The sequence below is a fragment of the Neovison vison genome, chromosome 1 (genome assembly GCF_020171115.1).
Source record: "Neovison vison isolate M4711 chromosome 1, ASM_NN_V1, whole genome shotgun sequence".
Lineage (NCBI taxonomy): Eukaryota > Metazoa > Chordata > Mammalia > Carnivora > Mustelidae > Neogale > Neogale vison.
Genome location: NC_058091.1, coordinates 121,275,999 through 121,291,078, shown reverse-complemented (window position 1 = coordinate 121,291,078; position 15,080 = coordinate 121,275,999).

Here is a 15,080-nt window from a genome sequence, read left to right as displayed (position 1 = left end):
ATTTTCAGCCCCTTGCAGGTCTGGCATCATAGATAGCAAATATTGCAGTGGGCCCAGGGTGTGTGGACACCAGATCACAGTAGAGTGGCAGCTCTCTTCCTATCCATTCAACACCTCCAAGTACATGCTTGGAAAGGAGGAAAACATATATTTCCTTTGTCTCTCATCCACAGTGAGCAGTTGTCAAAGGTAACAATTCTCCAGGATGGTTAGCATCCTCTTAGAGCACCCAATAACTCATTATTTGCAGTTAAAGCTTGGATGTAATAATACCTTGCTTTATTAACTACCTCTTGTCACTTGAAAAAAGAAGCAAAATTGAAATAAAACAAAAGCACTTATTTGGGGTCTTAGAATTGCAATAAAGCAGGGCCATCTGTACCCCAATGTTTATAGCAGCAATGGCCATGGTCGCCAAACTGTGGAAAGAACCAAGATGCCCTTCAATGGACGAATGGATAAGGAAGATGTGGACCATATACACTATGGAGTATTATGCCTCCATCAGAAAGGATGAATACCCAACTTTTGTAGCAACATGGACGGGACTGGAAGAGATTATGCTGAGTGAAATAAGTCAAGCAGAGAGAGTCAATTATCATATGGTTTCACTTATTTGTGGAGCATCACAAATAGCATGGAGGACATGGGGAGATAGAGAGAAGGGAGTTGGGGGAAATTGGAAGGGGAGGTGAACCATGAGAGTCTATGGACTCTGAAAAACAATTTGAGGGTTTTGAAGGAGCAGGGGGTGGGTGGGAGGTCGGGGTACCAGGTGGTGGGTATTATAGAGGGCATGGATTGCATGGAGCACTGGGTGTGGTGCAAAAATAATGAATATTGTTATGCTGAAAATAAATAAAAAATAAATAAAAAAGAATTGCAATTCAGGAATATAGATTCATGTAGTAACCCAAATTGTGTCCCACTAGGGAACAAAAAAATTGAGGGTTTTTACAACAACAAGGAATGCTTATATACATTGTTAAAAATAGTTATGATTGGTGTTGGTGGTAGAAAACTAATCTCAGCTAAACAGAACTGGTTCTCTGATGGCTAGAGCCATCATTGAGCAAAAGTCCATTACTGCTGCAAGTTGCAGAAGTTCCTACAGAGACCCTGGAATATTCCTGGTTTGGCCTTGTTCAAAAGTTCATTTTTCCACTCAGTGACGACATGTGTAAGACCCACCTCCTTAATGGTCTTGGGCTCCATTTTAAAACCTCTCAACATAAGTGACCCCATTTCTTTTCACCTCTCACACATTTCAAAAGGTTAGAAGTCATATTTTAAGCATACTTTTATGTATATATATATATTTTTTAAAGATATTATTTATTTATTTGATAGACAGAGATCACAAGTAGGCAGAGAGGCAGGCAGAGAGAGAGAGAGGAAGAAGCAGACTTCCCACTAAGCAGAGAGCCTGACGCAGGGCTCGATCCCAGGATCCTGGGACCATGACCTGAGTCGAAGGCAGAGGCTTTAACCCACTGAACCACCCAGGTGCCCTCATACTTATTTTTTTAATGTAAAAAAGACCTAGGACACTTTCAGCTACTAAAATTATTTCCTACAGCTGTCAAGTCACAAGCCATACTTATTTGTTTCTTCCCTAATGGTCCCTTAATAATAAATTTTATTAGCATCAGGTTATTATTTATAATGCAAAAACAGGAATGAACAGAGTAGTAAAATTTTCTATTTCCTGTATCTTTTCCAGTAAAATGTCTATTTAGAAGCTCAGGGTTACTGTATTATCATTTCTATTTTGAAATCAGCTGGACAAAAATAGGAATTGATGTTCTACCAACACAAGTTTTATAAAAAGATCATTCTAGCTTCACAACTGATTCAGTCACATTTTATTTAGATTAACTAATTCGACCTAAATGAAAATGTTAGTAACTTTCTAGCTTAAATTCAATTAGTTTTAGTTACTGGTAGAAAGCCTAGATACCCAACTTGGCTGTTAGAAAAAATGGTAAACAGGTATTCCTAGAGGTCAGTATGCTCAGTGCCTGTCATGCTGACTACACACAACAGGCACAGAGCAGATATGTGTGGATGGGATGATGGAAGAGTAGATGAGGAGTGGACAGAACCAACTGAGCAGGCAAGGAGGAAGGAAAAGCAGGAGGTGAGAAGGAAGACCCAGAGAGTCCCTGATTCCAAGCTGTACACATAATATGATACAGAGAATAAGTACAGAGACATGCAGATGATGGCCATTTAGGTCCATCAGGTAAAAATAGGAGAGGATTATGCTACGTAAAATAAGTCAAATGGAGAAAATCAATTATCATATGGTTTCACTTATTTGTGAAACATACAAGGAATAGCATGGAGGACATTAGGAGAAGGGAAAAATGAAGGGTGAAAAATTGGAGTGCGAGATGAACCATTGGAGACTATGGATTCCGGGAAACACACTCAGGATTTTAGAGGGGAGGGTGGTGAGGGATGGGGCAATGGGTGATCCTGGTGATGGGTATTAAGGATGGCAAGGATTGCATGGAGCACTGGGTGTAGCATGCAAACAATGAATCTTGGAACACTACATCAAAAACTAATGGTGCACTGAATGGTGACTAATAACACAATAGGAGAGGAAATGGGATTTCAGTCAGCCCTTTAGATGCTAAAGCAGGAGAGACAAGCAGTGTGTTCTAAGAGGGTCTGTACTGTGTCAGCCAGCAACATTGGGCTGCTAGGACCTCCATGCCAGCTGGGCTCAGGCTGGATTCCCAAACCTGCAGGGCCACCAGTGTGGACAAGGCTGATACCCAGAAAATCTTTCTGGGGTGGCAGCTTTCAGCCAGCACAGTTACTCGCCACTTGGACTGGCTCCCTGATGAAGTTCTGGGCATTCTATAATCAAGACTCGTGGGTGTCTCCTACTAGAGAATATCTCAAACCATCCTGCACTGCCCTGCTCTGACAAGGCAACCCAGAGCCCTCCAGGTGTGTCTTCAGGAGCAAGAATAACCACATTTGTGTAGATTAGCTCTTGGAATGAGGCAGTGGCCAGGAACACCCAATAGCCCACTACTGGAACCCAGCCTCTCCCTACAGATGCCCTGGTTCATATTCCAGACTCTTCTGAACTGTGTCACCCATGGATGTGTGGTCTGTACTCTGATAGTTGGCCTTTGTCTCTTGGGGCCCCCCAGGCCTGTTGGGCTCAGTCTGGACCCCAAAACTGCATAGCATCCAGAGTAGACAGAGCCTACTCCCCCAAAATCTTCCTGAGGTGGCAATTTTCAACTGAGGACCATCAATCCTCATTGGGACTGGCTGCCTGATGGTGTCCTGGGCTCACCAGTAATCAAGTTTCTTGTGAAGGATACTCTAGCCAGTCAGCTGGGCTGATGCTGCGAAGGCAGGACCATTTCCTCCATCTCTGCCTTCAGGGGGATTATGCACATTTGTGCAGAGTAGAGCTTGCATTTAGGCACACACTGGGTCCTGCAAAGAGCTGAATCCTGTGACCTAGCTCTTCAGACCCTTGTCTTTCTGGATCCCTGACAGCACCAATCTGCACAGCAGCACATGTCCAGCATACATACCTTCAGCAGACCATAGGTGTCAGGGCCCTCCAGGCCTGGGGAGTTACTGCCTGTCCCCAAATGATGGTTGAGACTAGAGGATAGTGGAAGCCCAGCTCCCATAAATCATTCTGAAGCAGCAGTTGCAAACTGGTGAGTCAGTCCTCATTTGAAGCTGTTGCCTGTTTAGGATCCAGGGCTTCCAGGTCTCTCTTACTGGAGGAGTCACTGGCCAGTCGTCCTGCTCCTTGTTGACTAGGAAGTCCACTATCCTCCAGATTTGCCTGAAGGGGGAATGGGCACACTCTTTATTATGTTAAGACTTGGTGCTTGCAAGTAGGCATACCTGGGCTAGCCACCCAGCCCTGATCGGGCTAGTCACAGCTGAGTTGGGAGATCCTGAACTTCCAGGTTAGAAAAGTGTTTCATGAGTTCACCCAGGCCAATATTTGTGCCTCACTCACATAGGAAACATGAGTACTTCCTCAATAAAATCAATGTGATCTCTCAGTTCCTGTGATGTCATGGGTACCTTCACCTTCTCCTAGGCCACGGGAGAGGGCTGGAGACCTCGGTTCTAATCCTGGGCTTGCCATTAACCAGCCATATGACTCTATCTGGACCCAAGTCTCTGCAAGCCCCTGCCCCTCATCTGTAAGGGGTGGTACTAGACTTAGGACATCTCCAAGCTCCATGATGATGTGGCCCCTCCCTCTCCTCACTAAGTAAATGGGACATGGCTGAACAGGGGACTTTCCTGCATGATGTTCCCTCCTTCCTACAACAAGCTGTTTCTACATGTGCATGTTTCATATTAAGTTTTCTGTTCCTGGGAAGGTACAGAAGTCATCATTTTGCTCCAAAGTGAACTTGGGAGTGCACCGGTCCCTGAGCAGAGAGAGTGGTGGGATCTGGCCACCTCATGTGCAACAGCCCTGAGCAGGGACATCAGCAGCCCTGCTGGTAGGGAACATTTGCCTCTAGCCTGGTGGCACCAGTGGCTCCTCAGGACAGCAGCACCTCCCCTCAGCTCATCCTCCTGACAGGCTCTCCCTGTGCCCTTGGCTCTGCCACAGCCCAGTGCTCACTGCAGTGCAGGGAGCCCCTAGCAGGCCAGATAATGGACTCTCACCTTGTAGTTTATTCTCCCAGTGAAGTCAGTAAGGGCTCTGCTGTGCACCCTAGGCTTGTGACCAAGCTATTAAGAGTCACATGAAAAGACGAGTCAGCAGAGCTGCTTGAAGCAGCAGGAAGAATGGGCTTTCTCCCATTTGCAGCTCCCAATCTGCTGCAAAGATGTGAGCCCATTCCTCCACACTTGCTAGAGGTCCCAGAGGCACCATAGACATTGCCCCGTGAGGAGTGTTAAAATCAGAAAGCCTTTCCTGTGGTTAAGAGACATCATCAGCCAAGGATAGTTTGGCCTGGCACTGAGCAAAACATGCATGGTTTGTAGAGGAGCTCATGATACTGCTTCCACATGGGCAGTGGCCAGGAACTAATGCCAGCCTTTTCTTGCCTCAACGTCTATCCTCAGCTGGCGAACCCAGGTTGAAAAAGGACACTACTTCCTACAGATAGGGCACCTGGTCCCATTCCTCAGCAGTTCTAAAGCACAGGATGATGGACAGCAGTTCTCTGAGGGACAGTGGGGTCTCAGCCAACCCTACTGCAGGATCCCCACCTACCCTGGGCCAGCTCAGCTGGGCCTCCATCATGCTGGGTGTCAGTCTACATTGCAGCATCTGAGTGCTCTGAAGTCACATGGCTTCCCAGATACCATCTCATGCTTAGCCTACCACCTCCCATTTTGATTCCTTTATGATCTCCAAAGTGTGGGGACCTCACTCTAAAAATGCTATTGCATTTTATCATCCTCACATTCTCTGGGGAACTGGAACCAGTGGCCAGACCCATAACATTGAAAGTCTTGTGAAACCAAACCAGTGATCACTTTCAAGTGGCACCTGAGAGGCTTAGCCTGTGTCTCATGGCACTAGAATATGTGTGTGTATAAATGCATGACATGTATTCATTGTGTTGTTATAGCTATGTATTGAAGCCAGCATAATTGGTGGACATGGTAAGTGAGAGGAAGTGAAGCATCTTGGCGGTGCCTATTGAAGCAAATGTGAATAAAAGAGGCTCTTAGGGGGACAAGACGGCGGGGAAGTAGGAGGAGGCGCCTTTTAAACCTTTACCCTAAAGTGAGCTGATTACCAACCAAAGAACTACGATCACCCATGAAATCAGCCTGAGATCAGAATTATACACGTCTGGATCTCTACAGGGGCAGAAGATGCCAGTGGGCAGGTAAAGAAGAGTGGGAGTGGCAAACTGATATCAGAAGATAAACAAAAGGGGGAGGGAGCCACCAGAGGCGACTGGTTGGAAAGTAATACCCCTAATACAAGCGAGCGTGCCCTGTGTCTGGGGGCCAGCATTAACTTGGAGACTGGTTGAAAGCACTTCAAAAGAGCGAAAGATCATGGGGGGGGGTGGGGATTGTGGGAATCGGGGCTGCTAGGGACAGGGGCTTAAGTCCCTGGTCCCAGGATAGCCTCCCCTGGCGCTGAGCCAGCGAGAGTGCGGCGGAGAAACCAGGTGTTGGTCCCTAAGCCACCAGCGCACCGAGAATGCATGGGCTCCAGCTCCTGTGAGGGGCTGGGTGCCTCAACAGAGGACAGAACGTGCAAGCCCTGCTATACAGCCTGAATTGCGCATGTCCCTCATTCTCCCCTGAAAGAGGTACACAAAGGCCCTGCCGGTGCTCTTTGACTCCTGCCATTGTTTCAGAGCCTAAGAGGCGCGCCCCAAAATTTCTCCTGAAAGAGGTGCGCGAAGGCCCAGCCTGGTGCTTTCGGACCTGCGCCCCGTTCTCAGAGCCTGAAAAGCGTGCGCGACCCACAGCTTCCCCTGAAATTGGTGCACGCAAGCCGGGCACTCTTAGACCCAGAAAGACCAGGCACTCCCAGCCCCGGCCAGTGGGAAAATCTCAGTGTGTGATCGCTGCTTGGAACCTCTCTGGCAGTCTGGAGCTGCCCAGACAGCTGCCGTGGTTTTGGGTGCAAGCAAAAGATTCTGCATCCCCAGGGACCGCGACTTGGAACCTGCTCTGCCAGCAGCCAAAGGGGAACTTGTTTGGGCTCTGCAGTCAGAATGAGGCTTCTGAGAGGGAGGACAGGGTTCAGTTTGTTTTCCTCTAAAACTACAAAAACCATCAAAAGCGGCCAAGGTGAGAGGAAAAAAAAAGTGAACAAACATAAAAACCACCAGAGAACAAAAGCCTGAAAAAAATCAGTTTCCTCAGAGCCCACCCCTTTGAGTGGGGCGGGGGAACTTAACTCAGGGAACGTCATTGAAAACCCACATGGCAGGCCCCTCCCCCAGAAAACCAACCAAGAAAGGAGAAAAAAAAGAAAAAGACTACAAGAGAACAACCACTACTACTTCACAGGACAACTTTTATTCTTAATGCGTTCCTACTATTCTGGTTCTTTTTTTTTTATATATATAGATAATTTTTTTAACCTATTTACCATCACAGTGAGATGTCCAGTACATCAAATTTCATAATAACCTTCTAACCTGAACTTTTTGATATAAACACCTGTGTTTTTCTTTTGTATTTCTATTTTTTGAATTTAAAAAAAAAGTTTAGTTTAGTTTAGTCTAGTTTATTCCTTTTATTTTTATTTTCTAATATTCATATAGAGTTAAACTTCAAAGTAATCCCCTTTCCCCAATCAATACTACCCCTATAGGTAAACCAATTTTTAATCCCCCTTTTTCTTAGGAAAGTTGAGTCATTTAACAAAGATATCAAGATACATCCAGGAGGAATCAAAACAACCTTCCTCGCCCACACTGCAAACTTATAACCACTCTCCCATATTTTTCTTCCACCATTGTTTCTGTGTTTTTGTGTTTGTCCTGATAGTATATAAACCTTACGCTTGGGGTTCTTTTTGATGAGGTTCTTCCTTTATTTGCATATATATATATATTTTTTTTTTCCTCTTGTCGTATACTTTTATCAGTCTTTGTGTTTGTCTGTCTTTGTTTGTATATGTCATAAATCTTACCTTGGGGCCCATTTGGGCTGAACTTTCTCTTTCATCTTTCCTTTCTTTCCTGTCTCTCTCTCTCTTTTTTTCTTTTTCATCTCTTTTGTCTCTCATATGGGTGGAGAATCCTGATTGCTCAGAAGTGTTCCAGGGTGCACCTTGACTGCACCACGGTCGATACATCCAGCTACATCTCTTCAGTCACCTCTCACCAAAATGACTAGGAGGAGAAACACCCAACAGAAGAAAAATACAGAGGATGGACCTTCTGCAACAGAGTTAACGGCTATCAACATAGACAATATGTCAGAAAGAGAATTCAGGTTAACAATTATCCAGGCAATAGCTAGTTTGGACAAAGCCATGGATGACCAAATGGATTTGATTAGGGCCGAACTGAAAGTGACCAGACAGATGTTCACAATGTTAGGGCTGAGCTGAAAGCTACCAGGGAAGAGGTTCACAATGCTCTCAATGAATTCCAATCAAATCTAAATTCTCTCAAAGCTAGGGTAACTGAGACAGAAGACAGAATTAGTGATCTGGAGGACAAACAGATAGAGAGAAAGGATCAGGAGGAAGCCTGGAACAAACAGCTTAGAAACCACGAAAACAGAATCAGGGAAATAAATGATGCCATGAAACGTTCCAACGTCAGAATTATTGGAATCCCTGAAGGGGAGGAGAAAGAAAGAAGTCTAGAAGATATAGTGGAACAAGTTCTTCATGAAAATTTTCCCAATCTTGCACTATGGAGTATTATGCCAATCTTGCGAATGGAACCAGCATTCATGTACTAGAGGCTGAACGGTGTCCACCCAATTATACATTCCAAAATAAATCACGGCACCTGATAGTCAAATTGAGGAATCATAATTATAGGTACAATCTCTTGAAAGCCGCTAGGACAAAGAGGCTCCTTACTTACAGAGGAAAGCCCATCAGAATAATGTCCGACCTGTCCACAGAGACCTGGCAAGCCAGAAAGGGCTGACAAGATATATTCAGGGCATTAAATGAGAAGAACATGCAGCCAAGAATACTTTATCCACCAAGACTGACATTCAAAATGGATGGAGAGATTCCAAGAGTTTCCAAGACCGACAAGGCTTAAAAGACTATGCAACCACCAAGACAACACTGTAGGAAATATTAAGGGGGGTTCTATAAAAGAGGAAAAATCCTAAGAATAGCATTGAACAGAAATATAGAGACAATCTACAGAAAGGAAGACTTCAAAGGTAACTCGATGTCAATAAAAACGTATCTATCATAATCACTTTCAATGTGAATGGCCTAAATGTACTCATAAAATGGCACACGGTTGCAGATTGGATAAAACGACAGGACCCATCCATATGTTGTCTACAAGAGACCCATTTTGAACCTAAAGTTACACCCAGACTGAAAGTGAAGGATTGGAGAAGCATCTTTCATGCCAATGGGCCTTAAAAGAAGGCTAGGGTAGTGATTCTCATATCAGATAAATGAGATTTTAAACTAAAGACCATAGTCAGAGATACAGAAGGACACTACATCATTCTTAAAGGGACTATCCACCAAGATGATCTAACAATTGTAAATATCTATGCCCCCAACATGGGAGTAGCCAATTACATAAGAAAACTGGTAATCAATATAAAGAATCATACTGATATGAATACATCAATAGTAGGAGATCTTAACACACCTCTCTCAGAAATAGACAGATTATCAAAGCAGAAAATTAATAAAGAAACAAGAGCATTGAATGACTCATTGGACCAGATGGACCTCATAGATATATACAGAACATTCCACCCTAAAACAGCAGAATACTCATTCTTCTCAAGTGCACACGGAACCTTCTCCAGAATAGACCACATACTGGGTCACAAATCAGGACTCAGCCGATACCAAAAGACTGAGATTATTCCCTGCATATTCTCAGATCACAATGCTTTGAAACTGGAGCTCAATCACAAGGAAAAGTCCCGAAGGAACTCAAACACCTGGAAGCTAAAGACCACCTTGCTTAAGAATGCTTGGATCAACCAGGAGATCAAAGAAAATCTTAAACAATTCATGGAAACCAATGAGAATGAAGACACTTCGGTCCAAAACCTATGGGATACAGCAAAAGCAGTCCCAAGGGGGAAATACATAGCCATCCAAGCCTCGTCAAAAAAATTGAAAATTCCAGAACACAGCAGCTGTGTCTACACCTTAAAGAACTGGAGAAACAAAAACAAATCAAACCAACTCCACACATAAGAAGGGAAATAATCAAGATTAGAGCTGAGATCAATGAGGTAGAAACCAGAGAAACAGTAGAACATATCAATGAAACTAGAAGCTGGTTTTTTGAAAGAATCAATAAGATTGATAAACCATTGACCACACTAATCCAAAAGAAAAGAGAGAAAGCCCAAATTCATAAAATTATGAATGAAAATGGAGAGATCACAACTAAAACCAAGGAAGTAGAAACAATCATCAGAAGTTATTATCAACAGTTATATGCCAATAAGCTAAGCAACCTAGATGAAATGGATGCATTCCTGGAAAACTATAAACTCCCAAAATTGAACCAGGAAGAAATTGACAACCTGAATAGACCGATATCTAGTAACAAGATTGAAGCAGTAATCAAAAACCTCCCAAAAACAAGAGCCCAGGACCTGACGGATTCCCTGGGGAATTCTACCAAACTTTCAAAGAAGAAATAAGACCTATTCTCCTGAAGCTGTTTCAAAAAACTGAAGCAGAAGGACAACTTCCAGACTTTCTATGAAGCCAGCATTACCCTGATCCCAAAACCAGGCAAAGACTCTACCAAAAAGGAGAATTTCAGACAATATCACTGATGAATATGGATGCTAAGATTCTCAACAAGATCCAAGCAAACAGGATCCAACAGCACATTAAAAAGATTATCCACTATAACCAGGTGGAATTCACCCCTGGGCTACAAGGATGGTTCAACATTCGCAAATCAATTAATGTGATAGAACAAATTAATATGAGAAGAGAGAAGAATCACAAGGTCCTCTCAATCAATGCAGAAAAAGCATTAGTCAAAATCCAGCATCTGTTCCTGATTAAAACGCCTCAAAGTATAGGGATAGAGGGAACATTCCTGAACTTCATAAAATCTATCTATGAAAAATCCACAGCAAATATTATCCTCAATGGGAAAAAGCTTGCAGCCTTCCTGTTGAGATCAGGAACATGACAAGGATGCCCACTCTCACCACTCTTGTTCAACATAGTACTAGAAGTCCTAGTGACGACTATCAGACAACAAAGAGAAATAAAAGGTATCCAAATTGGCAATGGAAGAAGTCAAACTCTCTTCACAAATGACATGATTCTTTATGTGGAAAACCCAAAAGACTCCACCCCAAACTACTAGAACTCATACAGCAATTCAGCAACATGGCAGGATACAAAGTCAATGTAATTTCTTATACACTAACAATGAAAATACAGAAAGGGAAATTAGAGAATCGATTCCATTTACTATAGCACCAAGAACCATAAGATATCTGGGAATAAACCTAACCAAAGAAGTAAAGGATCTGTATTTGAGGAACTACAGAACGCTCATGAAAGAAATTGAAGAAGGCACAAAAAGATGGAAGACCATTCCATGCTCTTGGATCGGAAGAATAAACATTGTTAAAATGTCTATATTGCCTAGAGCAATCTATACTTTTAATGCCATTCCGATCAAAATTCCACTGGTATTTTTCAAAGAGCTGGAGCAAATAATCCAAAAATTTGTATGGAATCAGAAGACACCCTGAATCACTAAGGAAATATCAGGCTACCTGATTTCAGGCTTTACTACAAAGCTGTGCTCACCAAGACAGCATGGTAGTGGCATAAAAACAGACACATAGTCCAGTGGAACAGAGTAGAGAGCCCAGATATGGACCCTCAACTCTATGGGCAAATAATCTTCGACAAAACGGGAAGAAATATATAGTGGAAAAAAGACCATCTCTTCAATAAATGGTGCTGGGAAAACTGGACAGCTATATGTAGAAGAATGAAACTCGACCATTCTCTTACACCGTACACAAAGATAAAATGGATAAAAGACCTCAACATGAGACAGGAATCCATCAGAATCCTAGAGGAGAACATAGGCAGTAATCTCTTCGATATCAGCCACAGCAACTTCTTTCAAGATATGTCTCCAAAGGCAAAGGAAACAAATGCGAAGATGGACTTTTGGGACTTCGTCAACATCAAAAGCTTCTGCACGGCAAAGGAAACAGTCAAGAAAACAAGAAGGCAACCCACGGAATGGGAGACGATATTTGCAAATGACAGTACAGACAAAAGGTTGATATCCAGGATCTATAAAGAACCCCTCAAACTCAACACACACAAAACAGACAATCATATCAAAAAATGGGCAGAAGATCTGAACAGACACTTCTCCAGTGAAGACATTCAAATGGCTATCAGAGACATGAAAAAATGTTCATCATCACTAGCCATCAGGGAGATTCAAATTAAAACCACATTGAGATACCACCTTACACCAGTTAGAATGGTCAAAATTAGCAAAACGGGAAACAATATGTGTTGGAGGGGATTTGGAGAGAGGGGAAACCTCTTACACTGTTGGTGGGAATGCAAGTTGGTGCAGCCTCTTTGGAGACCAGTGTGGAGATTCCTTCAAGAAATTAAAAATAGAACTTCCCTATGACCCTGCCATTGCACTACTGGGTATTTACCGCAAACATAGAGATATAGTGAAAAGAAGGGCCATCTGTACCCCAATGTTTATAGCAGCAATGGCCATGGTCGCCAAACTATGGAAAGAACCAAGATGCCCTTCAACAGAAGAATGGATAAGGAAGATGTGGTCCTATACACTATGGAGTATTATGCCTCCATCAGAAAGGATGAATACCCAGCTTTTGTAGTAACATGGATGGGACTGGAAGAGATTATGCTGAGTGAAATAAGTCAAGCAGAGAGAGTCAATTATCATATGGTTTCACTTATTTGTGGAGCATAACAAATAACATGGATTACATGGGGAGACGGAGAGGAGAAGGGAGTTGAGGGAAATTGGAAGGGGAGGTGAATCACGAGAGACTATGGACTCTGAAAAACAATCTGAGGGTTTTGAAGGGATGGAGGTTGTGAGGTTGGGGGAACCAGGTGGTGGGTATTGGGGAGGGGAAAGATTGCACGGAGGACTGGGTGCATGCAAAAACAATGAATACTGTTACGTTTAAAAGAAATAAAAAACTAAAATAAAATAGAAAAAATGAAAAAACAAAGCAAAACAAAAAAAAGATAAAGTCATTTACTACTTTCTAGTAAAACATTAATTCTGAGACCCTTGGGATGTATATCGGTGGACCAAAGTTCATAAGGTAATTGCTACCATATTTTGGGTGGGGCTGCTTATGATTATCACAGGGAAGTAAAACTACAAAGAACAAAGCTATAGTGGTCAAACGTGAAAGGAAATCCTTGAGGGAGCTGCAGAAGTGTTGTAATATGTACACCTGTAACCTATGAGCCACAGCAAATTCTATGCTTTGTTCTGTTTTCTATCATCAAATGTTTATCCAAAGATAATAAAAATATGAATTTGATAAGGCATAAACACCCCCATATTTATTGTAACATTATTTATAATAGCGAAGATATGAAAACAATCTACAGGTCCACTGACAGACGGACAAGGGGGAGGCAGTATGCATAAACAGAATAGAATTGTATGCAGCCAGAAGAAAGAATGAGATTGTGCTACTTGCGATAACATGGATGGATCTAGAAGGTTTTATACTAAGTGAAAGAAGTCAGACTGGGAAAGACAAATACTGCATGATTTTACTCATATGTGGAATACAAACAAACCAAATGAATAAGTACACAAACAAAAGGTAGAACCAGACCTGTGAACACATAATATAGCTTGCCAGAGGGGAGATGGAGTGTGGTGTGGGCCAAAGTGGATGAAGAGAGTGGGAGCTAGGCTCCCAGTTAGAAGATAGGTACACTTGTGGAGAGCATAGAATAATGTTTAACTTGTTCAATCAGTGTGTTGCCATCTGAAAAATAACAACATTGTCTGTCAATTACACTCAGATAAAAATGGGTCATAAAAAATTAAAATAATTTGCTTTACCTAATTAGAGGTTTTTAAAAGGTGGGTTTAATACTTTCTACCAAGTTCATAATTATTTTTACCTTAGCCATTGTTTTAAAGCCTAGGTATTTGTCTGGAAGTGTTTCAAAAGCACTTGAAGCTATTATGTGCTATTATATTATATGCTAACAGCTATTATATGGCTGTTCAGGTAGAAAGTGCAATCCTAACACCTCACTAGATAATTTATTTTGAGCAAGAAAAATCATTCATAGCCAGTGAATAGTGTTTGTTAACAAATAGTTGGACTGTGAGCCTGATGAGCTGGCAGTGTGTGGGTGAGGGGAGTGAAGTTTGCTGTTTGGTGTCTTTCCTGCAATGTGTCCAGGTGTCTTTCCAGTGTCCTTCAGGAAAATCTTCCCTGTGCTTTGTCATTCCTTTCCCTCCTCTTCCAACAAGGGATCCAAGGGCCAGCATTCAAGGGAGATAAGCTTTCTGGCTCAATCATGCTGGGCCATTGTTGAATCCAAGGTCCCCTTCCTTCTAATCTCTCTCACTGAGTTGTATGGAGCTGGGGGCTGGGCTGGGCTTGAGGACTGGGGTGTGTGCGGGGCAGTGTTGGTGCAGCTCCAGACCTCCTTCTTCTAGAAAGTTCCTGGATGAAGGCTTATTAGATGGCAAGGCTCATGTCTTCCTACATCTCTGTTGCACGTGTGAGAATGAAGTGTCATAAGAACAACTTGTGTAGCCCAGGTCCTGGCACTTACTAGGTACTCAATAAATTAGTTTTTTTCCTTCTGTTCTTGTATAAAATTCCCCTAATGTCTCTCAGGCCCCAAGGAGACTCCCTGTTGGGCAGGGAAATTTGGTGGCAGTGGGGGATGGACCTACAGGCTAATATTGGTCCTTGTGCATTCATTATTTTTTCAATGAAGATGGGTTTTCCCAATACTCCTGACTCTAAGTGGATATTGTCAGAAATGCACATTTGGGGATGACAGCATGGGATGTGTTTAGGTATATCCAGAAGTCCTGGGTTTACCCAGAGTTTTAATATTTCTGGCCAGATATCTGGGTAGAAATTGCATGCATTGATGCATCAGTCTTTGTTTCAAGGTCAGTCTTTGTTTCAAAACAAATATAGCAGATCATTCAGAACAATCAAAAGTGAACACGGGCTGAGAGGGACTTTGCTGGGAGCAAGGCCAGGTCATTGGTCCCAAACAGGAAAATGCTAGGGAACTGCAGGACAGGGTGTGTGTGGTGGGATCCACAGTGTCCTTTAGGAGAATGTAATCTGACTCTTATACTTCTCAGTCATTCCCTGGTCATATTGAGGGATCAGGAGAAGGAAAGCATGCA